The sequence below is a fragment of the Oryctolagus cuniculus genome, chromosome 7 (genome assembly GCF_051225735.1).
Source record: "Oryctolagus cuniculus isolate XC-2025 breed Fujian yellow rabbit chromosome 7, ASM5122573v1, whole genome shotgun sequence".
Classification (NCBI taxonomy): domain Eukaryota; kingdom Metazoa; phylum Chordata; class Mammalia; order Lagomorpha; family Leporidae; genus Oryctolagus; species Oryctolagus cuniculus.
This window is the reverse complement of record NC_142873.1, coordinates 30,824,015-30,851,090: the sequence shown is the minus strand read 5'-3', so window position 1 is coordinate 30,851,090 and position 27,076 is coordinate 30,824,015. Positions and strand designations below refer to the sequence as shown.

The 27,076-nt window shown below is 46.4% G+C and overlaps 1 long non-coding RNA gene across 1 annotated transcript in view; it reads left to right on the top strand.

Annotated features, from left to right (window-relative positions):
- Nucleotides 1-9,518: 9,518 nt before the first annotated feature.
- The window catches only part of LOC103350020 (uncharacterized), a 66,037-nt gene continuing 48,479 nt past the window's right edge, over nt 9,519-27,076 (top strand). The window contains exons 1-2 of the long non-coding RNA XR_016211399.1: nt 9,519-9,880; nt 11,757-11,823. This is a non-coding gene — a long non-coding RNA (uncharacterized LOC103350020). The remainder of the gene's footprint in view (nt 9,881-11,756; nt 11,824-27,076) is intronic.

The window sequence follows — 27,076 nt, the reverse complement described above, 5'->3', positions numbered from 1 at the left end:
GGATAGGAAGTGGAGCAGCATTGGTGCCCATGTGGGAAGCCAGCTCTGCAGGCAGCAGCTTTACCTGATATACCACAATGCTGACTCCTCTCAAAATATTTGATGAAAGATTTGAAAAAAAAAAAAGTAATATTGTTTAGTGCAGAAACACTTTGGAACCCATGAATAGTTTTTCCATAATACACATTTTTTCATGAACTTTTAAAAAATGCTTTGTTTTTAAAGACTTTTTTAAATTTTATTTGAAAGGCAGTGACAGAGAGAGGAAATGACATAGAAAGAAGTCTTCTATCTACTGGTTCACCCCTCAAATGTTTGCAATGACTGGGACAGGGCAGGAGGAAGCAGGAGCCAGGAACTCCACCCAGATCTCCCTTGTGAGTGGCAGGGACTTAAGTACTTGGGTCATCTTCCAATGCCTTCCCAGGTTAATGAGCAAGGAGTTGGATCAGAAGCAGAACAACTGGACATGAACCAGATACTGGACATGAGTCTGATCATGGATGCCTGCATTGCAGGTGGCAGCTTAATCCGCTGCACCATAAGAGCTGGGATTCTCTAATAAGTAAGGGCAGAGTCAAGTCATGTCATGAGCTGAAGGCTTGTTTCATGCCACCTTCCCCACTCAAGTCACAGGCCGAAGTCCTGGTCCCTGATGTCATGGCATCTGCAGATGGGGCTTTTAGGATGTAATCAGATGAGGTTATAAGGGTAGGACTACAGCTTGATGGGATCAGTGGCCTGATAAGCAGAGACTTCAGAAGCCTGCTGTGTACACAACACAGCACTGTGGAAGGGCTAAGTGAGCACGCAGGGAGAAGCCGCTGCCTGCAAGGGAAGAGATGAGGCTTTGGATGAAATTTACCTTGCCAGCACCTTAACCTGGACGTCTCAGCCTCCAGAATAGAAGATATATCTCTGTTGCTAGAGTTACCACGTCTGTGGGTTTTTCTGGTATGATATGGTCTGAGCAGCTAATACAGTTGTCAAATTTTCCATCACTCTAGTTTTGATTCTCAGGATGTGCGGTCTGCAAAACCATACACACATTTAAAAGAAAAGTCCACCCTCCAGTAACAGGTACTCTTTAAGCCACATTCTTTGGAGTGGGCAGGGAGTGAGCTTGCTGTGACAATCGTGGTGGGAAATGGATCCTTTCCATGGCTCGGCCAGGCTGCCTGCTGACTCCTTTACAGGATAATAACCTTTAATTTTTAGAGCAGTCTATGGAGAGGGTGTCATTGCCCCCATTTTACAGATGTGGAAACTGAGACTCAGGGAGTAGTTTCCTAGTAGGCAGGTACCCAGACTCGGCTTACATTCAAGGTCATGTTCTCCTGAGCTGAGCTTAAGTTAGGAAAGTAGAAGAACCATTCTCACATTACACATCTATCTGAATTAGAATTTCTTACTCTTGCTACCCTACACTCAAATTCTCTGTACTTTGGGAAGACTTTTTTTAAAACTATTTTAAATTTCTATTTCATTCTTAAATAATTATATTTCACCCTTAAAAGTATTTAGCTAAGTGTTATTAAAGATTTGTGTTTTCAAGAGTTGAGACAAAATGTACTCCAGCCTTGGTTCTACAAAGAAGAAAAGATCTAGTCTAAGTGTTGAGATAAGCTGACTGATCTCCCCATTATTTCACTTCAACCCTAGAAAATTCCACTCTTTGAGGGCTAGAGAAGGCAAACTTGGGGAAGATCAAGGAAAAACTGCAAAGTAGATGGCTGCAACAAATGTATAATAAGACCCAATAAGAGTCTAATAGCTGAGTGGATTAGGCTGGCGTTGAATATGAAAGAGAAGAATCATGAACCAGAGTTTGAATGAAGCAATTTTGGAGGTGTTTGAGGGAGATTATTTTCGACATCAACATGATCATCAGCATTGACATTTACTGAGTTTAGCAGCATGCTAAACCCTTTACCTATATTATCATATTTAATCTTCATAGCTACTCTACAAAGGAATTACTGCTAATCTCCCCTACTGCTAATCTCCCCATTTAATAGGTGAGGAAACCGAGGCTAATGGGCACTGTTCCCAGGTCACTGGCTAGCTGATGTGAGCAGCAAACTGAGTGCTTGCTATGTGAAGGGGAACAGTGACTTTATTTTGCTTTGAACTGTGTGGCCTTGGTTCAGTAAGCAGGAAGAGGCTAATGAAGTTGGGGGGCAGGGAGTGACCAGTTTAGAGCAGTGTTAGAGGACAGTTGAGCACCACAACATAGCATGTATGCAAGCAGGAAGACTGGTGGGCTGAAGGCCAGTTGAGAGGCTATCGCATGGTTCAGGGGAAAGGAGATGAGTGTCTGAATGGGGCGGTGTCACAAAGCCTGAGAATGAGAGACTAAGTGTTGAGGATGCCAAGGGAAGAGGCCATGGCCTCTGGAGGAACAGTGATGTCGAAGAGGGATGGAGAACTCCATGCTGATTTCAGACTTGGGCAGTGGGAGGATGATGGGGCATTCAACAGACATGGAAACAGAGAATCTGGAGCTTGTTTGACTGGGAGAATAGGAGTAGAGTGCGGTGCCTTGGGCTGACTAGCAGTAGTGATCTCTGGATGGACTCACAGGGCAGGCTGGCAAGAGGTCTGGTGTAGGGTGACAGTTCCAAAGCATCGGTGCCTACAACCTTGGAAGTATCTGTTCTCAGGATGAGTTCCTAAAGCTGTGGGATCCAGCCTCGAATCTTGCCTGGGTGGGGTGCTCAGGGAGTGGGGACGGGGCTTGGCTTGCTGATCTCACCCCTCTACCCTCAGGCTTGTCAGCTGATTCATGTTGAAACTTAGCGTGGGGTAGGGATAAACATTCTTCGAGACACGTCTGGCATCTTCCAGAAAATTGTGAAAATAACTGTACGTTACTACAATGATTGAGTGAACAGTGCTTCTTAAAGTTGTGCAGTGTATACTGCAAGCATCAGCCTAGTTACTGTGTAGCAGCTCTCACACTCTTGACATTTTGGTCTCATAATTCGGGCCTCCTCCTAAGCTCTCCTGGCTGAGTCTGGCCCCATGGCTGTGGACTGGGTACGTATAATCTCATTAGTTCCATGGGCTACTCTGCCACTGTGTGCCTCAGGCACTGAGCTCAGTACCTGCTGCAGTGCCTCTGCGACAGCTCAGCCTCTCACTCTAAGGTCCTGGAGGGAAGAAAGTTTGGGATTGTAGAAAGATCGTCAATACCAGGATTTTAGGCATCACCACCATTATAGGCACAAGAGACAGGAGACAAGAACTTCGAACTGGAGTGACTTAGAGCTCCTGTCCTTTGACCCAGTCTAGTACTTGTTCCGCTGGCCTGGGCTTCCTCCATTATACAGACTCTGTGTAGTAGTACCTGATCTGAAAAACTGCATTGGGGCTGGCGCTGTGGTGCAGTAGGTTAAGCTTCTGCCTGAAGCGCCGGCATCCCAGATGGGCATCGGTTTGAGCCCCGGCTGCTCCTCTTCTGATCCAGCTCTCTGCTATGGCCTGGGAAAACAGTAGAAGATGGTCCAAGTGCTTGGGCCCCTGCACCCATGTGGGAGACCCGGAGGAAGCTTCTGGCTCCTGGCTTTGGATCAGCGCAGCTCTGGCTGTTGAGGCCATTTGCGCAGTAAGCCAGTGGATGTAAGATTTTTCTCTCTGTCTCTCCCTCTGTCTGTAACTCTACCTCTCAAATAAATAAATAAAATCTTTTAAAAAATATATTATAAATATATTATAAAGGGTAAATGTCACATGTGTGTATTGATTTCCTTTATGATAATTTGATTGGATCACTTACCCAACTACTGTAAAATTAGATTGTAATTTCTCAACTAGTTCTCCTGCCCCTCAGGTTAGTTCTTCCTGCAATTGCATGATCAGGTATCATTTTCCATGTGTAAGTACAGGGTTTTCTCTGCTTGATTGGTGGCATCTAGAGGTCAAGTACTGAGTGTGATTAATTTGCTTTTTATAGCACTTAGCACGATGAAGCAGGCAGATAAGTGCTCCAAGGGGTGTTGGTGATTTCATCATCTCCCCAGGAAAAGGGTTCAGTGACCTCAAACACGGCCATTTCAGTTGTAGGTCACTGGTAGAGGTGGTAGCTAAGGGAGTGGTTGGGTGATAAGGGTTAGAGGAAAGCAGAAAGTTCTGTCTCAGGAAAAGCTAAGTTATCAATTCTATTAGAGAAGAAAATGATTGGGAGAAAAATAGTTAATTTAATATTGGTATGTCTTAATAGACGTTTGATGGTAAATTTTTGAGGATGTCTTTGTGTTTAATCTAATTGTGGTTCATTAAAAAACAAACATACCAGAAACACCTTGAAAGGTAATAAAATCAGCAAGTAACAGAACTTTCTACAGCAAATAATTTGAGAATAAATTGATTGCTTTTTTGGTAGAAGAATAATCTTGGTAAAATAATGGGAAGACACCAATATTCTGAGGCTGCAGGAGTTGGGCTAATAGCATTCCTCTTTCCCTTGCTAATTTTAATGGAATGGTGTCCAGGGAACCAACTGCATTTGACAGCCTGTCTTCAAGTGTTTGATGAGAAATTTTATGAACAATGAATGGTGCAAACAACCCAGGTTATGTTCTAATATTCAACTTGTCCATTTTGAGATTTATTCTCCTTTTTTCATTTTTTAAAAGTCAGAAAATGTGGGGGCCGGCACTGTGGTGCAGTGGGTTAAAGCCCTGGCCTGAAGCGCTGGCATTCTAGTCCTGGCTGCTCCTCTTTGATCCAGCTCTCTGCTATGGCCTGGGAAAGCAGTGGGAGATGGCCCAAGTCCTTGGGCCCCTGCACCCACATGGGAGACCTGGAAGAAGCTCCTGGCTCCTGGCTTCGGATCAGCACAGCTCCGGCCTTTGTGGTCACCTGGGGAGTGAACCAGCAGATAGAAGATCTCTCTCTGTGTCTACCTCTCTCTGCAACTCTGTCTTTCAAATAAATAAAACAAATCTTTTAAAAAAAAGTCAGAAAAATGTGGTTTACATTTAATTAAAACAAGCAATGTTTTTTTTTTAAAGATTTATTTTATTTATATGAAAGGCAGAGTTACAGTCAGAAAGGGAGAGACAGAGAAGAGTGGTCTTCCATCCTCTGGTTCACTCCACAAATAGCTGCAATGTCCAGGGTTGGGCCAGGCCAAAGCCAGGAGCCAGCATCTTTTTCTGGGTCTCCCATGTGAGTGCAGGGGCCCAAGTACTTGGGCCATTCTCCCCTGCTTTCCCAGGTACATTAGCAGGGAGCTGGATTGGAAGTGTAGCAGCTGGGACACAAACCAGCACTCATATGGAGTTCTGATGCTACAGAGGTGGCTTAACCTGCTATGCCATAGCATCAGCCCCTACATACAACAATGTTAAGGTAAGTTTATGGACTGGATATGGATGTTGTAAAAAACTCCTTTCAGACATACCATATTAAGAGGTTGCAAAAGGAGAATTGGAACATCAACATGACAGTTAATTTTATAGAGTCATTTGCAGTCAATTTCTGATACTGAGGCTTTTTAAATTTTTATTTATTTATTTATTTATTTTTACTGGCTTCCCAATCACTCTTAGTATATTACTCCTTGGCAGAGGATGTCTGAACATGTTACATTTCTGAGTCAATTCCTCGGCTCAATGATTCTTAATCGCTTTTTCTTGAAGTGTCATGGACCTGAATTTTTTGAGAAGTTAATGGAAGCCATAAACACTTTCCCCAGAAAAGGCTGTTTGTAATTTAAGATGTGGATGACAAGCGAAAAATCTCAAGTTATTCATCAGACCTCAAGTTGCTCTTCTTCTTCCTTCAGGAACCCATTCATTTTCCTTAAACCAGCAACTGTGCAGACAGGGCAGTAATAGACACAGCGCAAATAGCTGACTGCACCACAGTAAAACAGGTCTATGCTGACTCTGCTTCTACAGCTCGTGCTGATGAAGGCAGGAGCCTAAATTTGCTCCAAGCCCAGTTAAATTCATTTAGCAAGTCGCACTTGTGCACACACTATACACTGGGTTTTGTGACAGGTCTAACAATGGCCAGTGACCAAGATGTGGTCCTGCTCATGTTTAGTGGCACAGAGCGTTGGAAACAAATCGTTCTACACCAGTCTTGTCCCCTGCACAATATCAGATGGCTTCTCAAATCCTCACCAAGTCACCTCACATGCCCATTAAGTTTCTCAAAAAAGATATTACTGGAAAAATTTCACATGAAAAACACCTTACAGATGCATAGCTTATTACCAATGAACTCTGTACAAATTTCTCTATACGTTTCCAAGAGTGGGGAGTATCTGTTACGTTCCTAGAAGTAGACTTATCAGAGCCAAGGGTTTGAATATCTAACTGTTTGATATTGAGACCCTAATTGTCTTCTAGCAAAAGGTAGTGCCAATTTCCTGCATCAGGAAAATGTCTGTCGTTTATGAGTGACGATCCTTGTTCAGTGATGAATTTTGCGAGCAGTAGTGCCATCACCTCACATGGACCTCTGCATGCGTTCTCATTTCATTCCTGTTGAGTCTCCCTCGATGTCTGCTCTGGAGGACTCCTATCACCCTCTGTTTCCAGGGCAAAGCATTTGCCTTAGAATCACCTGCTCCTCTAGCAGCCCCGCCCCTAACATGCACCAGCCTGCAGGCTTCTCTCCTGTTGGCTGCTCTGGCCCTGGTTCTCCTTGCTCCCAGCTGGCTTCAGGCCCCTGAGGATGATGTCTCAGGTGCCTGGTCCTAACCCCTTGTAACAAAACCACTCCTGTCTTCTCCCTTGCAGGTAGAATGGATGCAGCTCAGCTTGGATAAGGTTCTGGATTGAGGAGAAGAACATGACTTGGAAGGAAGGAGGGAGACGGTATCTTTTTTCTTTGAGCTATGGGTGTAAGCTTTTCAACTTTATTTTGATGATCAGATTTTTGTTGCTTTGAATGGAACTTCTCACTGAGGCTGGCTTGGAGGCAGGAACTTGTGGCCTGGCCTGACAAGGATCATAAGGGCCAGGGCCATCAGTAGCCCTTGTGCCAAGGCGCACACAGTGCCGCCACTCACGTCAGTCAGACATGCATGGCACTTTATATACAACAAGCAGATGCAGGCCGCACGAGTGCACATTCATTAACTAAAATACTTGGGAGGAGTTTCTTGGGAAAGAGAAGGTTTACTTCATCTTCTAGTTTGAGTTCACAGGATGGGGAGGCCCAAAAGTCCCTCAGCTGATGGAGGCTGGCTACAGTGAGTACGGTGGTGGTGACTGCATGGTGAACCGGGAAGGAGAGCGTGAGGCTAGTCTGAACTTGAACTGGAATACTCAAACCTGTTAGGAGGCTGCACCATGCTCCTAGTGACCCAGAGACCTCCCATGGCCCCAACTCTCAGATGCTGTCATTAGAACAAAACTCTATCCTAATCAATCAGCCACTCATATTAAGACACCAGAGTTTAAGCAGCTGCATGAGATCTGGGGACACAAATCCTGCTGAACCCATAACACAGTCCTGTGCCTTTCCTACAGGATGAATCAGCTCTGAGCCAGGATGTCCGGTGTGATAAGAAAAGGGCAGGTTGCACTTCAGGCCCCACTCATATTCTGGGCTGTATGCCAGAATATGAAAATATGCACTGCCCTGTGCAAATGTATACAGCAGTCCTGATGGTGGGTTCCAAACTCAGCTGCTACTGCAAGGGACTCCAGGTCAGCAGCCTGTGCTGTGCTCAGGGAGACAAACATGGCCCAGCACTGATCTGAGGCCTCAGCCTCAGCCAACTCTTCTTCCTTCCAAAGTCCCTGCTTCTGCTTACTCTACTCCTCTGGCCCAGTTCTCGCTCCTGGGTCCCAAGGGTGAAAATGGCCATATTGAGGGATTTTGCTGTAGCTTGTCTTGCTCCTATTAGAGGGAACTTTTACATTTTTTATTTTTTTTAAAAAGATTTATTTATTTATTTGAAAGAGAGAGACAGAAAGAGAGACAGAGAATCTTTCATCTGCTGGTTCACTTCCCAGATGGCTGCAACAGACAGGGCATCTTCCTGGTCTCCAGTGTAGGTGGCAGGGGACCAAACACTTGGGCCATCTTCTACTGCTTTCCTCAGGCCATTAGCAGGGAGCTGGATAGGAAGTGGAGCAGCTGGGACATGAACCATCACTCATATGAATTGCTGCCGTTGCAGGTGGTGCTTTTACCCGCTTTGCCACAGTGCTGGCTCCCAGAGCAAGTTTTGTGTTGAGCTGGTTGATGGCTTTTCATTCTGGATCCAGCTTTTCTATTCTGAGGGCTTACGACATCCTCTCATTAGCTTAACTTTGCTGGTGATGAGACTGTGGAAGTTAATGCCAACTGCCATAATAGCGGCCTAACATAATAATCACAGCTGCCTAACATAAAAGTTGGTTTCTGGGAGTGGGCACTGTGGCATAGCAGGTTGTCGCTCCTCCGGCACCGGACCGGACGCTGTTATTCCCTTGCTGTCGGTTTTTTCTACAGTAAAGCAAGCACAAGTAAAGAGAAGTACGAAATAACGAGCTCCCCAGCGAACTCTCCACCAGCCCGGAGACAGTAGTTGTCCCAGAAAGTGCAGTTGAGTCTCCTTCTATAGTCCTCTTCCACCAACCCGTGCTCCGCTGCCCACATGCTGAGCACGCCTCTTTCTTCCAATCAGAGGTTGGGTCAGCTCCTGCAACTCATTAGTCAAATTGATGAAGCAGCCAAAGCCGCTGTGTAGAACTTGTTTACTCCCTCTCAGCGCCATGTTGTGGGAGCCGGGCCCTGCTTCCCACTCAGGTAAAGACACCGCCTGCAGTGCCGGCATCCCATATGGGTGCCAGTTCGAGTCCCAGCTGCTCCACCTCTGATCCAGCTCTCTGTTGTGGCCTGAGAAAGCAGTAGAAGATGGCCCAAGTCCTTGGGCCTCTGCACCCACATGCACCCCGAGGAAGCTCCTGGCTCCTGGTTTTGGATCAGCTCAGCTCTGGCTGTTGCGCTATTTGGGGAGTGAACCAGTGGATGGAAGACCTCTCTCTCTGGCTCTACATCTCTCTGTAACTTTTTCAAATAAATAAATCTTTAAAAAAAAAAAGTTGGTTTTTGACTTGTATTCAATTGTAGTGATTTAGGGATGCAAGCTCTTTCTATATCCCTGTTCTGCCATTTGAACCTGAGCCAGGAGAAGGGGAAAGAGAGGGCAGAGATGGACTCATTTGACTTACACATGACCTTGCTAATTTCCGCACATCTTCTGTTGGGAGGAAGTAGTCACATGGGGCCTAGATGCTGGTGCATTCGTGCATTTTCCATTACTATGAAGAAATTTCTATGGTAAGCTACATTTATAAAGAGGTTTATTTAGCTCACAGTGTGCGGTCCAGGTGGAAGGCCCACATATGGTGATGGTCTTCCTGCTGGCAAAGTCAGTCCCACCTCACATGACCCCCTGACGCACGTGTGTGTGTGTGTGTGTGTGTGTGTCTGGTCTTTCTCCCGCTTATAAATCCCCAGAATTCAATCATGGGAAGCCCAAGCTCCACCTTTCTACTTGCTCAACACTTCCCAAGGGACTTAAACACAACCCCCTGGGAAACACTGGAACCCATTCCACAGCCTTCTATCGGGAGGAACTGGTCACACGGGGCCTAGATGCAGGTGCATGAGTGCATTTGTCCATACCGTGATGAAATTCCCATGGTAAGGTGCATTTAGCACAGGGGTTGCTGGGAACAGCAGAAGGGGAGCCCCACGCCATGGCGAGCAGGGAGCAGTCTCCGCCCCGGCCCGCCTGCCAGCTGCCCTTCTGTTGTGTGGGGAGAAATCCTTACCCTTTACTCAACAACGGGCTCTGCCCAGAGACCTAACGAGGCTTCAGGTGGGATCAGATTCGCCTCCGTCTCCCTTCAACTCAAGGTCACAGGTAAATGTGCCACGGGGTCACTCTGGAGCGTCTCCCTGATTCCCCCGCTCCCCGTCATGATTTGTGACTGTTTCGGTTCGCCGGGGACTAGGGAGAGAAGGAATTTTTAATTTCGGGGAGGGAGGCCGGCTCGGGAACTCGGGGGGAGGCTCACGTGACCGCGCCGGCACCCAGGCCCCCAGCCCGGCAGCCGCGCGGGGGCGCTTTCCTGCGGAGGTGTCCTCCGTCGTGACGTCAGAGGCGGCGCCGTTGCCTTGGTAACGGCACCCGCTCCGGATGCCGTGTGCGCAGGCGCCGACTTCAGAGCTCTCTCGGTGCTGACGCGGAGTTAAAAATGAATCTCGCTGCCTCCCCCAGGCGACTTAATCGCCAGGAAGATACTATCCGGTACTCGTGCGATCCGAAGGCGGACACGGCCCTAGGGAGTGGTTGGTGCTGGCAGGAATTCTTTCTTTTCACACAAAAAGCTTTGTGTTCCACGAAGAGGAAACCCCGGTCCACCGTTCGCAGGGCTCGTGGCTTCCGCCTGTTTCGCGTGAAAAAACCTCGTGGAATTATGTGGCCGGTTGTCCATGAGTCCTGCTCCAGGATTGGAGAGTTCTGGAAGTAGTACAGAGGTGGGCGCCGTTAAGGTGCCAGCCTGGTAGAGAGCAGGAGGCACCTGCACACAAAGCCCGTGTTCCAGCTACCCACCTGCAGCAACGCGCCCCCTCTCTTCCCTTGCAGCCCTTCTGAGTGGGAGGAGACCAAACACCCAGGCGTGGGCACCACGCTGACCCGAGGCGCGCCCTCTTCCTGTCGGTGTGATCCTGACCCCCTTAACGGACACCACTGAGCTTTGGGATCTGCTCCGCAGGGCTTTAAGGAATAGCTGGTATAAATGTGAGAACCGTCTGGACCATAATCAGAACTTGAATGATGGTTATTTAGAATATTTCTTAAACTTTCTAGTCCACGGTTGACATTAGCACACAATAGGCCTTTGCACAAATTAAAATAGACAAACTGACCAAAGGTGCTTCCTCTAGCAGCCTGATGCAGCCCGGCGCTGGCCCACAGAGGCTTACAGCTTGATGAGAGGCGCATAGCTGTCCCATCAGCACAGAACAGCCCTGGCTGTGACTTGCTGCTTCTATCCTGTCTCAGTAACCTTCTTGGAAAGGAACCCGAAGCGTGAGGTCTAGTAGGACTATCTTGAAAAATTCAAAATAAGTAAAGTTTCTTTTTAAAAATTTTATATGATTTGTTTGCAAGGTAGAGTTACAGAGAGAGGGAGAGACAGGGAGAAAGGTCTTCCATGCACTGGCTTGCTCCCTGGGCTATACTATGGGATCAGGCCTTGAAAGTTCTTTTCTTTAATAGAATATTTATCTATTTATTTGAAAGCCAGAGTTACAGCAAGAGAGGGACAGACAGAGAAAGAGGGGGAAAGAGATCAGCTGGTTTTTACTCCCTAGATGGCTGCAAGGGCCGGGGCTGGGCCAGGCTGAAGCCAGGAGACTGGAGTTTCTTCCTGGTGTCCCACGTGGGTGGCGGGGGTCCAAGAACTTTGGGCCATCTTGCGATGCTTTCTCCAGGCCATTAGCAGGGGGTTATATTGGAAGTAGAGGAGCCAGGACTTGAACTGGCACCCATAAGGGTTGCTAGTTTCATAGGCAGAGGCTTAACCCATTATGTCACAATGCGAGCCCCAGGGATTAAAGTTCTCAGTAGCTTTAACTACAGCAAATCAGGAGTCAGTTCAGCACTGCTGGTCCCTTCTGTTTTCCCTAGGACTGCTCATTCTCAGTGACTGCCCTGTTACAAGTTGCCAGCAGCAGCAGCATCAGCATCAGCAGTTTGGTTTTATTTCTTCTTTCCTGTTACTGGTTTTTAGGTTGGCTTATTGTAAGACGGCCCTGGTTGAGGTGCAACCTTCTTGCAGGTGGTATGGAATTTGACAGGTAAGTGTTGCCTGTGAAGCCTGTGTTCAGGGTGGCTCCTTGGGGCTGTTTTCTTCATTGAGTTGCATCCACTAGGAGCATTGGAGTCATTATTGTCTCAGTATGCACCTCCAAAGGCTGGCGGCTGGCCTGCACTCTCAGATAGAGACATTGGGTATAGTCTGGGTTCTCAGTGGGTTTGTAGTCTTGTGGGGGAAGCAGAAACCGAGGGGTATATTGATGTATTAGATAATCTTTGGTTGGGTGCTAGAAATTTTATAGGAGAAGTGTAAGACTTTGTGCAACATTAACTTTTTCCAGAGAGAGCTATTTGTACTTTTGGTAGGCTATTATTCTAGGGACATATCACTTTACTTACTTACTTACTTATTTATTTATTTAAAGATGTATTTATTTATTTGGAAGGTGGAGTTAGAGAGAAGCAGAGACAGAGACAGGTCTTCCATCCACTGGTTCACTCCCTAAATGGCCACAATGGTCGGAGCTGGGCCAGTCTGAAGCCAGGAGCTTCTTCTGGGTCTCACACACTGGTATAGAAGCCCAAGGATTTGAGGCATCTTCTACTGCTTTCCCAGGCCATTAGCAGAGAGCTGGATTGGAAGTGGAGCAGCTGGGACTCGAACCGGCACCCATATAGGATGTCGGCACTGCAGGCAGTGGCTTTACCTGCTACGCCACAGCGCTGGCCCCAAGGGACATATCACTTTAATCTTATTTGGGATTGAGATTGAGATAATTCGGAGATGTGTTTTAGTTTTGTGAGAGCTTGTCTATCTTATTCAACTTTATTTCTTGGAGATAGCTCTTTAAGGGTGTGTTTGTTGCATAATGGCTCCCCGAAGAGATCCATATTCTAATTCCTAGAACCTGTGAATGTTAGTTTTCTGCCTTAAAAAAGGGAGACAGCCCTGGATTTTCTGGGTGGTCCCAATGAAATTACAAGGAGACTTAGAAGTGGAAGAAGGGAGTGGGTGTTTGGCCTAGTGGTTAAGACATCAGTTGAGATACCCACCTGCTCAGCTCCAGCTCCTGGCTCCAGCATCTTGCTAATGTAGTCTTTGGAGGCATCCATGAGGCTCAAGTGATTGGGTCCCTACCACCCATATGAGAGACCTGGATTGAGTTCCCAGCTCCTGACTCTGGCCTTTGCCCAGCTCTGGTCATTACAGGCATTTGAAGGGGAGGGGGTGCACCAGCTCTCTCTCTCTAACTCTCTCTCTCTCCATTCCCTGCCCATCCCAGTGATAGACCTTGAGAGGCACCCTAACTGCGGTTGCCAACTTTAAAGATGGAGGATGAGGGGCACAGCTAGGGACTACCAGCAGCTTCTTCAGACTGGAAAAGGCAAGGAGAGAGAGAGAGAGAGAGTTTCAGGACACATGCATATCTGCATATTTGAGTTCAGTGAGACGCTTGTCAGATTTCTAACCTACGGAATTGTATAGTACACCTGTGTTATCCTAGGCATTCAATTTGTGATAATTTGTTGCAATAGACAATGAAAACAAGGTGTCCGCAGCTGAAAGTCCTGTTTACCAGAGCATTTTCTTGGTGGGTCCTGAACTCCAGGATTGGGCTCCATAGAGCTGTGAGACTTCTACAATCTTTACATTATATCTTTCTTCAATATTTTTGTTTTAATTTGTATGTATCTCATAAATACAACATTAGGAACCTCTTGCCTCATGGTTTCTGCTTCACTCTTACAAATCAGCAACTGCTGGACAACAAGAACTTCAAAGAGTTCAGAATCACATCTCTGCACTTCTCTTCCTTAAGGATCTGCTCCTTCAGGCTTGGGCTGCTTTGGCAGCCCGGAACTCAAATTTGTGTTCTTCCAGTTGTGACGCTTTGGTTTCTCAGCATTTGCCTCATCCTGCTGACCAATCAGCATTTATACATGGCAATATATGAATGGTAGCTATTTGTTGCTATGGTTATTGAGGTCAGGAAATCTAATGGCCTTGGTCGGTGGTCATGGCTTCTTTGAACCTTTTCCCCTTGTATATATAACAAGGGTTTCAGATAAAACAATCTCCAGGTTGTCTTCTAGCTCTTGCTGTCTTTAATTGTGGGGTCACTTTGTGTTTCAGACAGTGTTTAATTGTGGGGACACTTTATGTTTCAACCGTGTTGGTTGGTTTTATGGGATTCTAAGAGGTTGAGTCCTTGACAAGAAGACACTTCCAGTATCCTTATCATATTGGTCAAATAAGGCCTATTTGAGTAGAAAAAAATTACAGGAATGAGTAGTGTTTGTCAAATGATAGGACCAGTCAGAACTGGCAGACAGCAAAGATTTCCATTTGGGTCTAATGAAATGAAAAAGGCAAATGCTATGAGATCTTATCTCTAGAAAAATCACAACCTTACACCTCAACACTTTCTTGTCAACGCAGTTTGGTTAATTAATCCATGATTAATCTGGAGAGTTAATTGAATTTGTAGGACTTAATGAATTAATACCCTGATGGAGTTAAGATCCCAATGGAAGTAGAAGCCATCTAATTTTGGTTATTTGTGCAAGCTGTGGATCTGACCTGACAATTGCTTTCTTTGTAAGCAGTGTGGCAGTTAAATGGATGGCAGCTTTGTCCAGATTAAATAGGATGAAATTAGGTGGTGTTTTGCAGGCTCTGCAGTTCAGTTTGTTTTCTGGGAAGGCAGTCAAGAAAAAAAAAAAGCAATAGAAATCTTTGATTATACAAGCATTAGGCCAAAGCAGGAGCTCCTTGGGGAGCTCTAACTCTTGTTCATCTTTGCCTCCCAGTGCTCCAGCACAGTGCCTGGCACATCGTTGTTGATTAACGGAATGCATGAATGAATGATTCCTCCACCCACCTATGCAGTGCATGTTCAATAAATCACCATGTCCAAGCCCTGTGGTAGACACTAGGACTAAAGGGTGAAAAGCAAACCATAGTGGCTGCCATGGGAGAGCTGCCAACCTAATCAGGGTGGCTGTCCCCTGACAAGCAATGGCGCACGATTTGATGCAGCAACAGGTCGTGACAAGAATGGGAGGGGCAGTTTGACATCAGGAAGAACAAGGAGAAAGGTCTGAGGAACCATGGGAGGGTTTCACAGAAGAAGGGACATTTGAGCTAGGTCTTCAACTATGAACAGAAGATGATTCTGGGAAGAGAAGGGGAAACCATATTGCACAAAGTACAGTGTGCATAAAAGGTGAAGGTACAAAAAAACCTTTGATGAATGGTGAGCAGCGTGAACATGCGGGAGGGAGTGGAGAATGGGACTTGATGGGTGGTAGGAATAAGGTTGGGAAAAGTTAAGAATGATGGTTTAGAGACCCTTGGCTTTTTTTTTTTTTTCTGTTTGGACAGAATGCGGAGTCTTGAAGGACTTTCAATATGTGAGTGTCATGGTAGGATCCATGTTTTAGGAAGGAGTTCATACAGGTGGATAGCAGGTGGGTGGAGACTCCTGGCAGGAACCCTGACTGGCAGATGATATTGATGGGCACAGTGAGAGGGCGGAAGAGGAAGAAAGCCATAGTAGGGTAGGAGGACAAAAGGTAAGAGGGTGAAGTTAATGTCTCTGATCTGTAAAATGAAAATAATTCCTACCTATAGGATTATTTTGAGATTTTGATGAGAAATTGCATACAAAAATACCTAAGTAATTATTGCCTGGCATGTCATAAGCCTTAGTAAATATGAGGAGAGATCATGAGAGCCTAGCTGAGGCAGCAGGGGTAGGGATGGAGAGGGAATGAAAATGAGGAGCATTTAGCACATGGATGAGAAGGCTGAGTCATGCTGCTCCCCTGAGAGCTGAAAGCAGTTTTATGCTGACATTTGCTACTGCAGCCTGTGCTGCTGGCCTCATTAAAAACCACAGATGAGGCTTGGGGTGCTTGACCTTGGGTTATCCTAGGATTGTCAGATACAGCCAGCAAAACAGAGGTAGGTTGCAAGCAAGGGAGGCACTGAGCTGGGTGACAGCAGCCACACCTGAGCCTCTGCCTGCTTGCTCCTGTCGTGGCAGGAACCCAGGCACGTTCTGCCTCTGCACTGTGGTGCATGATCGTTCCTTGTTCTTGAGCAGCAGAACCATGTGGGCCCTCAGTGCGGAGGAACAGATGTAATCCAAACTGGGGAGCAGGCTCAGGCATGGAGACAAGCATCTGTGAGTCCCGAGTGGGTGTCTCACAAGGAGAGGTTTGAGGGGTGCCATGAAAGACCTTGTCCAGAATTTTTCTTCTGGTCTGAAGGTCCATTAGGAATCTGATCCTTTGGATCTGAAAGTTCCTTTGTCTCCCATTGAATGCAGATATCCCAGGGAAAGGTAGTAGAGGTAACAATGGTAGCAGAAATGATAGTAAGGGAACAACTGATGTGTTGTTTAGAGAACTGTTTGTTGCCAGGCACTGTGCCGGGCTCTCTTATTTATTATTTAACTGTTCCTACAGTTGTATGAAGTGAATATGTTGATGCATCCAGATATCACAACTAGGAGATGTTATGAAACGGGATTAAACACACACATCATGCAGTTTTTGAGAGCACAGAAAGTGAGAGCGAGGGCAAAAGTGAGAGTGAGAGCCGGAAGGTAGAGGATGTGGCGTGTGGGATGCTGGGTAGGTGCCCCCAGAAGTGAGAGGAAAGGAGAGATGAAAGAGTGGAGAAGAAGCTGAATTCTGGTCAGGACTGGCCCTGCTTAGCTCATAGCCATTGGATTTACCTGTCTGCTCCCCCAACCACCGCCCTGTTTTGTCAGCCTCTGGTTTGGAAATACAGAAAAACAATCACATGGGGCACAAACAGAACTGGATTAGAGTTAAGGAAGCAAATAGAGATTCAGTTTTAGGCAAGTGTGTCCAGCCACAGTCAGGACAAGCAGAACAGATTCCCAGGGCCAGGATGGGGGTGCCGGAGGCTTGGCCTTTTGCATTGTTCATATAAGGTACAGGGCATTGCTCCCAGTAGCTGTCCACAGATGGACTCTGAGGGATGTTACCTAAGAGTTCTCACTGGAACTTGGGCTTGCTCACCTCAGAGTCCTGTAAACCCCTCTGTCAGCTGTGTTTCCAGTGATAAAGGAATTACAGGTCTTCTACTTGTGCATTCAAGAGGGATCAGATGAGGGTCCAATGCAACTGAGCTTTGTTATTTATTAATGATTGCTTTCACAGCTCATCTGGGCCATTTAACATTTTAATCCTAAATTCAAAAAAAATTTTTTTTAAGATTTATTTATTTATTTGAAAGGCAGAGTTACACAGAGAGAGGAGGGGGAGAGAGAGAGAGAGAGAGGGAGAGAGAGAGAGAGAGAGAGAGGTCTTCCATTCGCTGGTTCACTCCCCAGAGGGCCGCAATGGCCAGAACTGCGCCGATCCAAAGCCAGGAGCCAGGAGCTTCTTCCAGGTCTCCCCCATGGGTGCAGGGGCCCAAGGACTTGGGCCATCTTCTGCTGCTTTCCCAGGCCATAGCAGAGAGCTAGATCAGAAGTGGAGCAGCCGAGACTAGAACCGGTGCCCATATGGGATGCCGGCGCTTCAGGCCAGGATGTTAACCCGCTGCGCCACAGCGCCAGCCCCAAATTGAAAATTCTGAGTTTCTGATCAGGAAGCAGGCAGTGAAGATGTAGACAGAATAGGCACCTGGCCTATTCTTCAGGGTCGTGGTGACACATGTGTGTCAAACATAGGGGTCAGAATAGCTTGATGGTCTCCAAGCAACAAATGATCTGAACAGTCCATGTGTCCATGTAAAACTTTACTCCAAAATGGTATTGGAGAGAGTTCTGGAAGTTAGGAGGTCGTGGTTTTGCCACCAGCTGTGTGACCATGTTCCTCTTCTCAGCCTTAACTCGCTCAACTGTGAAATTGAGCTATTGGACAAGATGAGTCATCTTTAAGCCATGTTGGGAAGATCTGAAGAGTTCTAAGTTCTCTGGGTCATCTTTTATCTGTTTAAAATAATGTTGTGTTGTGTCTAAGGTATTGTCTCTGCTTTTTGTTGCAGTAAGCAAATATTATAGATTAGGTAATTTATAAAGAAAGGGGTTTATTGTGCTCATGGTTCTGGAGGCTGGGAGATCCAGGATTGGGTTTCTGATGAGGGCCTTGTGCTACTTCATAACGTAGAGCTGGAACAGCACAGAGGGAGGGTGTGAGAAAAAAGGGGCAAATTCCTGCCATAGCTAACTCATTCCCATGAGAATGGTGTGAATTCATTCATTCATACCCCGAAGACTCAAACACCTTCAACTAGGGCCCACCTCCCAACACTGAGGGGTTATGGTTCTAACACACAAAGTGGATGGGGTGGGCATTTGGTGTACTGATTAAGACAGTTCCTGGGATACCCACATTCTATGTTGGAGTATCTGACTTTGAGTCCCAGGTCTGCTCCTGATTCTAGTTTCCTGCTAATATGGACCCTGGGAGGCAGTAGGTGATGATGGCTCACGTGGTTGAACTGCTGCCAATCATGTGGGAGTTCTGGACTGAGTTCCTGGTGCTAGGCTTTGACCTGGCCCACCTCAGGCTGTTGTGTGCATTTGTGGAGTGAACCAGCAGATGCGAGAGCTCTGTCTGTCTTTCTCTCTCCATCTCTGCCTTGCAAAATAAGTATAATAAAAGCTTCCAACAAAGAAAGTTTTGGGGACCATACTCCAACCACAACAGGTATCAATTGACAAAGGAGAACAGGTGCCTAAAAACCTAAAGGGTCCTCTACAATGCAATCAGTCCATGACTCTGTATGTGCAAAGCTTCTTCTTCTTCTTCTTCTTCTTTTTTTTTTTTTAAAGATTTCTATACTTATTTGAAAGAATTGCAGAGAAAGAGAGCAACTGAGAGAGAGAAAGAGAGAGAGAGAGAGAGAGAGAGAGAGAGAGAGAGAGAGAGATTGTTGATCTGCTGGCTCACTCCCTAAATGGCCGCAATGGCCGGGGCTGGGCCAAGTCAGATCCAGGGACCTGGAGTTTCCTCCAGGTCTCCCACATGAGTGCAGGGGCCCAAGCACTTGCACCATCCTCTGCTGCTTTCCCAGGCCATCAGCAGAGAGCTGGATCAAAAGAGGAGCAGCAAGGATGTAAACCAGTGCCCATATGGGTTGCTGGTGCTGCAGGCAGAAACCTAACCTTCTAGCCACAGTGCTGATCCTTTAATGCTTGTTTAAGCAAACAGCTCTGTAAGTAAAAAGTAGATAGACCACTGTTTCACAGGAATATAGACAATAGTTATAGACAAAATCAAATCACAAGATGTCAGTTTAGCTGGATATACATTGTTTGTTTGGCTGTAGCTAATATATAGAGTACAAAAAAAAAAAAAAAAACCCAGAGAAAACATGATTTTTTTGGGGGGAGGATAGGGTCTGGCTTATTTCACTAAGCATAGTGGTCTCCAGTTGCATCTTTTGCTGCCAAATGTAAGATTTCATTCATTTTTTCCCTAATATTTATTTGAAAGGCAGAGTTACAGAGAGAGAAAGAGGAAGAGACACAGAGAGAGGTCTTTCATGTGTTGATTCACTCCACAAATGGCTGCAAGGGCTGGGGCTGGCCAGGTGTAAGCCAGGAGCCAGGAGCTTCATCAGGGTCTTTCACACGTGTACAGAGGCCCAAGCACTTGGGCCATCCTCTGCTGCTTTCTCAGGTATATTAGCAAGGCGCTGGATCAGAAGTGGAGCAGCTGGGACTCGAATAGGCACCCATATGGATGCCGGCATCACAAACATCCATAGTGTCTATACCCATTATGCCATGACACTGGCCCCAGGATGTCACTTTTTTTTTTTAAAGCCATCATATCTTATGTGTTTGGGTTAAAATTTATCATTCTCAGGTCTGTCATTGTGACACTGTGGGTCAAGCCGCCATTTGTGACATTGGTTTGAGTCCCAACTTGTGACACTGAGTAGAGTCCCAGCTATTCTGCTTCCCATCCAGCTTCCTGCTAATGAGCTTGGGAAGTTACCAAAAAATAGCCCAAGTGCTTGGACTGCTGTCACCCACATGGGAGACCAGGATGGAGTTCTAGGCTCCTGACTTTGGTCTGGTTCAGCCATGGCCGTTGAGGCCATTTGGGGAGTGAACTAGAGGGTGGAAGATCTCTCCTTCTCTGTCTCTCCCTCTCTCTCTCTTGCTCTGCCTTTCAAATAAATATATAAGTCTTGGGAAAAAATTCATTATTCTGTTTCTTTTAGTTACTTAGTCCCACCTAGTGTGTAGGAAGACTTGTGAAGTCTATTTTCAGGATCATATCTGGAAGGTATAACATAATAAAATTTAATATTATGGTCAATTTATAAATAATATTATTAATAAAATAATTAACATAATAACATAATAAAAAGTTTAATTGGAGCAGAAAGAGTGAGTGGGGAGTGGACTGATGCAAAGGGGATCAGAGCGAGGAATAAGTAAGGGCAAAATTCCTTACCAATACTTGGCACCGCCTTCCAAATGAAGCTGTGACGTTTGAATGCTCTCTTCGGTATTGAGGTTTCCCCTGACATCTCAGGTTCCTTTCCTGTCATTTAAGTCTCTAGGGAAGGTTTCTGAGGATCCCCAAGGCTGGCTCTTCCTGCAATTAGCTGACAAGATCAATCAGTGCTTTGCCAGCTTGTGGCTTCCCAGGGACAGCTCTGAGGAGTGGTGGGGCCCAGAGCCAAAGTGGAGTACGGCCCAGAGCTTGGCGCTGTTCTCACAGTTAGTACTGGGGTTCTCTTTTTCCAGTGCCTGGGCGGAGCACTAGCAGTGTCGGAGCCCCGGGCTGCAAGTCCCAGCTCTAATGAGTTACATCATTTCAGGCAGGCCACTTAGCCTTTTGGTTTTTTCATTTTCCATATCTGAAGTGTGCACATGATGATGTCTGGCCTGCTCATCAGACAGGCTTGGTTTGAGGCTCAAATCATTTAATTTATATGAAACAGCCTAGGAGTTGAGAGCAGAGAACAAAGGGAAAACACTTCAGGCTTAAACGGACAGCCTTAGCTGCTGGAGGGAGAAAAGTGGGGTTGGAAATGCCTCCGACAGGGCTCTCGTGAAAGTGGAAGGGTAGGGCAAGCAGAGAGGCCATGCTGGGTGGTGCCATAGAACTCAGACCTGTGGTTGAATCCTGTTGCTACTGTGTGCTTAACCTCTGAGTCTCAGTTTCACCATCTGTGCATGTGAGCGTTGGCAACCCACACATGGGCGTGACAGCGCTTCCCATTTGTGTCATGGGCTGAACTGATACAGACCTTGGATCCTGTGTTGTATAAGACCTTTCCCAAGTTCTTCATGCCCTTAAAGGTGAAGGTAGAATAGGGAAAAGACAAAATATTGTGACAATTTCCATATTAGACATGTTGTAGGAACTATCATGGCCACAGTGCAGAAAGGGGTTTAGAGCTTTGGAAAGGGGTTGGACATACAGATGGAAATTTTAGGGTGGCCTTAGAGGTGGTTCAGGAACATGCATTCACTCAGCAAGCATTTACTGAGGACTTACTAAGTGTAGTAGGATGATGTGTCTCTAGGTCAGGAGATAACTGGTGTGTGGGAGAAATTCAATCCCTCCCCTTGCTATCGAGAAGACATAAACCATTACATAATAGTGTGCAGTGTGTGGTGACAAGTGCCAAGAGGAGGGTAAAGATGGGAAAGGGACAGCTTTGTCACTGGGTGTCCTGGGTGGAGGCCGCCGTGTTCTCTCCTGCTCTGATCTCAGGGGCACAGCCTGTAGGCACCGCTCCCAGGTGGCTGCACCTGCCCACCTCTGGCAGTCAGGTTTCCTCATCCAGGCCTCCATTTCTGCTTGAAAGACGAAGGGAGGGCACGACCACACGTCCCTCCTGTCTCTAATGGGAGGCAGTAAGGCTGGGCAGTTTTGATCTCACAGGGAGGGGACAATCTCCTGCCTGGACCTCTGTTCTGGCCCCTGGCTCTGTGTGTGTGTGTGTGTGTGTGGCTGTTGGCATGGAGACCGTGGCAGGAGCGGGAGGTGGGTCTGGCTCCGAGTGCTTGAAATGCAGACTTCATTTGGCAGGACTTTCTGTGACTCCGTATATTATCTTCACAGCTCCCAGTTTCATGGGACATTTGTGCAGATGAAATTGATCAGCAGCAGGAGGAAAATAGCCGTTGCCTAGGCAACCAGCTGATGACTCATCCCGGCTTTGAGGCAGCCAAAGTCATGAGCCTGCAGTAATTTTCCAGATGCTTCCCCACCCTCCTCTTTCTTTCTCTGCTTCCCACTGCCCAGCCTTCGCTGCTTTCTCTGCCCTGCACTCTGCCCATCTGGGTCCTGAGCTCTCCGTAGTGAGAGTCCCAAGCCCCACCCTGCTCCTGTGTCTGTGACTTGATCTGCTGCTCCCATCCCTTTCCTGGCTGCAAAAATCTTGATGCCATAGAGTCCCCAAGGGGGAACTTGTGCTTCATCAGAAAAGCCTCACATGAGGCTAACACCTTTCCTTTTGTTCTAACCCGAGCCCCTGCCTTGGTCCCAGAGATCTGCAGCATGTTCCTTTGAGGAAAAGGCCTCTTTTGGGCCTACCCAAGCAAAACCAGGTCAATGCTGTTTAAAAGACAGCATCTCTTTTGGCGGGGGTTGGCCATCTTCTTGTGCAACCTTTCTGCGCTCTTCATCTGAGGTCTGATTTTCCAGGTTCTTCTTAGTTATCCATTGTAATCCTCCCTAAAGTGATAGAAGCTTACGCCAGTCCCTGCCAATAGCATTTTCACTGTAATCAGGGACTTTGGGAGGTAGAGTGTTTGAAGACCCAAAGGAAAAAGTCTTGAGTTAGCCTATCACATACAGATGGAAACTATGGGACTTGGGTGTTGGACCATGTCTGAACATCCTGTATCCTGTTCCTATGCTGCTTCCGACTTTAACAAAATTCATGCTGGATGTGTGTTGGTGCCTCCATTCTGTTTCCCATTCCCATCCATATGTGCTCCATTCCCACACATGCATGAACACACACACGCCTCACTTTGAACAGCAGTGGCAGCTGATGGGGAACGTCAAGCTCCCATGACAAAGGCTGCTCTGTCTGCTTACTTTTTGTGGAGGTGGGCCTAGTGTCTGCTATGTGCAGTAGGCAAGGGTCTCAAAGTAGCACATGGTCAGGAAGGAATGAAGTCAAACAGATACATGCCTTTGTGGGAATGAGGCGTAGAGGTTGGGAGGATGCTCCTAGGTATGGTTGCTCCTCAGAGTTTTACCCTTTGGGGCCCTGGAATGCTTTGTGCCTTTCTAATGGAATCAGTTGGCTCAAGTCTATGAGGTCTTTCTCACTGGTGGTTTCCTTGTCTTACCATGTTGTCACTCCACTGTGGGGTGGCCAGACGGCACTACCACCTGCCACAGAGATGTGTGTTCCCTCCATCCTGCCCCAAAGAGAGTGAGCTCTTTGGTCTCAGGCACCCATTGTGGCTGCTCTGTCTTGGGCAGCTTCATGGACGGAGAAGAAGCTGGAGGGCATGACTTCCCAGGCTCTCTGAACTTCTCAATACAGAAGCACATGAAACTCCTGGGACATATAAGACCACCAGCTGTCCAGGGTGCGCACTGCTCTTAAAGCAGCCTGACAGTTGTTGTCCCATGGGCTTGTGTGCCCAGGCATGCACAGCTGCCTGTCCCACATGGTAGCCTGTCTGGCTTGTGAGCATGTTTTATATTCATTTACTTATTTGTTGAGCAATTCCTTCATTCAACAAAGGTGAGCTGACTTCCCTGTGGCATGTTAGACCCCAGGACAGTCTCTGCCAGCATGGCACTGTGATCTACAAGGCAGGCAGACTTACTCTTATAACAAGCAAAAGGGCTGTGGGCAGAACAGCAGGGAGTTGTGAGACCCTGGGACACTGGAGGTGGGAGGCAGGGGCCAAGGAAGTACAGGGGTGGTCTCTTTGGGGAAGATGACATGGAGGCCAAAGAATGGAACTTGCTGGACCAGGAGAAGTGGGGGTGAGAGGGAAGAGCATTCCAACAGAGGGAACAGAATGAGTAAGAAATTGTCCTGAGGTCATGGGGACCACAGCAGGGCCCAGAGAGGGAGAGGAGGCCAATGTGGCTTGAGAATCCAGTACAGGGAAGGGGACACAAGAAGTGGGAGATGGGGCTGACAGGACATTGCCATGGAGGCATCAATGGACCCTCAGAGTAGCTCAGATCAGGGAGAAATGAGGATTTCTCTCCCCTCCCCATCACCCTCCTCCCCTTTCATCTTTTTTTTTTTTTTGGTGGTGGTGGGGAGGGAGTGATCTACAGCTAATTTAGTCTTTCTCAGAAGTCCCATCTGCTGAGGAGCAAAAAATTTCACTTTCAAAGCTTAGTGTGAAGTAAAAATAGAAAGTCTTTTTGAGTCAATATGCTCAGATTCAGCTACCCTAAGCTGCAACTCTTCAAAATGGCTTCTAAGAATGTTGGGCAGTGTTTTGCTTACTTGGCACTTGCAGCAGCAGTGACAAAAGGGACCTTGGAGCCCTGCAGTGACCTGGACTGTCCCCCTGCCTCTTTTGGTCTCTGCAGCACTGTCCCTTGTCACCCAGGCCACCAGTTGCATCACTGATGTTGGTGGCTGCAGTATTCTACTGGTGTCCCTTGCAGCCAGCCTCTCAGTCCGTGTCTCTTTCTCTGTCTTCTCCCACCCCCGAAGTTGGCCAGAGACTAGCAGCTGCCCCTGGGCTGGTCTGACTTTGCCTAAGCTCCTGCTGTGTGTCCATCGTATCCACCAAATGATCTTCATCTGAGCATCCACCTGAAGCCTGTGAAACATGTTTTTCTGATGCCTGCTGCTGTGTATCTCAGCAGACTGCTGGCTGTCAGCTCACAGGGACTCCTGGAGGCTGGGTGTTTTGTGTTCTGCCACAGTTCGGTAAGGGGAAGCTTCTTGATATTAAAGGGAACTCCATAGTCTGGGCATTCAGCCTTGATTCTGGATTAAGCCACAGAGAAGAAAAAAAAAAATCAGAAAACCTCTTGCATAACAGTAACACAAAAAATTCATGTTGAAAGTAAAAAATATGCGTATGAACTACTCCTTCCAGCCCCTTTGCATTTTTCCTTTATAGTCCTAATCTTTCCCTGAGCAGATGGAATACCTCTGGCCATCTAGGGTGAAATTTACCTTTTTGGGAAGGCAAAAGAGAAGAGTGTGTGGGGCATGTGTATGTTTCAAAATAGAATTCCTGCTACTATGCTATTATAAGGATTTTGTGTGCTTTTCCCAGGGACCCCTGGAAAGTCATTGAAATATTTTTAGCAAGGGAATGATAGATTCAGATCTGCATTTTTATAAAGATCAAGCACACGCTGTAGAGAATGGATTAGATGGGCAAGCCACAGGTAGGCAGATTGGGCAGCAGTTAGTGGGTGGTGGCAGAGGCGATAACTAGAGACACTTGCAAGATGTTTAGGTGATTTAGGGATAGGCAGTGGAGATGGGTCAGATGTGGGGTTGAAGGAGAAGTAGGTATCCAGAAAGAACTGCAATTTGTGTGACTTGAGACTTTTTGGGAGTCTTTACTGAGAAAGGAAATAGTAAGAGATCCAGCTTTAGAGACTGGTGAAGGATGACACCTCTAGTAGGATATCTTGAGTTTAAAGTATCTATGAGAACCCGAAACAGGGATTCCTGGAGCCCATTTCTGCTGCTGTAACAAATAGCACAGGCTGGGTGGCGTCTGGAGGCTGAGAAGTCCAAGACCAAAGCACCGGCAGATTTGGTATTGGGTGAGGGCCTCCACTGTCTGATTCATGGATGGCACCTGCTAGTTGTGCCCTCCTATGGTGCAAGTGGGCAAGGCAACTCTCTGGGGCCTCTTCTCCAAGGGCACTAATCCCATTCCTGAGGTCCTACCCTCCTGACTCAATTCACCCACAATGGCCCCATCTCTAAATACCATCACATTGGTGATTAATTTTTTTTAAAGATTTATTTATTTATTTGAAAGGCAGAGTTACAGAAAGGCAGAGGCAGAAAGAGAGAGAGAGAGAGAGAGAGAGAGAGAGAGAGAGAGAGAGGTCTTCCATCCACTGGGTCACTCCCCAAATGGTCTCAATGGCCAAAGCTGGGCCGATCTGAAGCCAGAGCCAGGAGCTTCCCCCGAGTCTCCCACATGGGTGCAGGGGCCCAAAGACTTGGGTCATCCTCCACTGCTTTCCCAGGCCATAGCAGAGAGCTGGATTGGAAGTGGAGTAGCCTAGACTAGAACTGGTACCCATATGGGATGCTGGCACCACAGGCAGAGGATTAACCTATTGTGCTGCAGTGCTAGCCCCAAAAGAACAATTTCTTACAAATGCAGAATAGTATTATTTTCAAGTACATATAGGATCTACAGAAATTCACCCAATACTGGATGGAAAAGGTAAACTAATACTATATCAGGGAACTGTATTTATACAGAATCAGACCACAATATAATTTTGCTATAAATAAATACAAAAATGATAACTAAAAAATTCCTATGTATTTGAAAACTAAAAATACACTTCTGCATTATTTATGAGATAATTGAATTTACAAAGTAAAATGATAATGAAAATATGACACATGATTTTGCAATATAGTTAAAGTAATATCCAAAGAAAGATATTCTTATATCCAGGAATGTACAAAAAAATAGCAGAAATAACTCCCCTCTAATAGAAGTAAATAAACTGTAATAGTAACAAAATACATCAATAGAAAGGATTAATTAAGCTGAGAGTCAATTCTTTGAAGACTAACAAAGTTGATATACTTTGGCAACACTGATCAAGGGAAGAAAACAGTCAAGGTGTAAATAATCAGTGTCAAGAATAGAAAAGAAGACATCACTACAGATCTCACAGGTATTATAAAGAAAATAAGAATATGATGAACAATTTGTGCCAGTGAACATAAAATTGTTTGAAATAGATGAATTTCTGGACAAATATGTGTAGTCAGTCCAGGTGGGCAGCAGTCATTAAGAACCTAGTCTCTATCATGCTGCTTTAAATGTTTAACTTGAGTTATCTACCTCACCTTCAAGCATGGCTGTTCAAATGCTAGCTATCATATTCATATTATGGTCTTAAGGAGGAAGGAATTAAGAGTATTATATTCTTCCTGTTTAAGAATATTTCCTGGAAGTTTGACATGACACTTTTGCTTACTTCTCATTGGCCAGAATTTAGTTACATGGCCTTCCTTAGCTGCAAGGGAGGCTAGTAAATATAATCTTTCTCCGCTTGGCCATTTATTTGAGTAAAATTTGCAAATTGTATTAAGAAAGAAGGTTCCTCTCAGCCACTGATAAATAT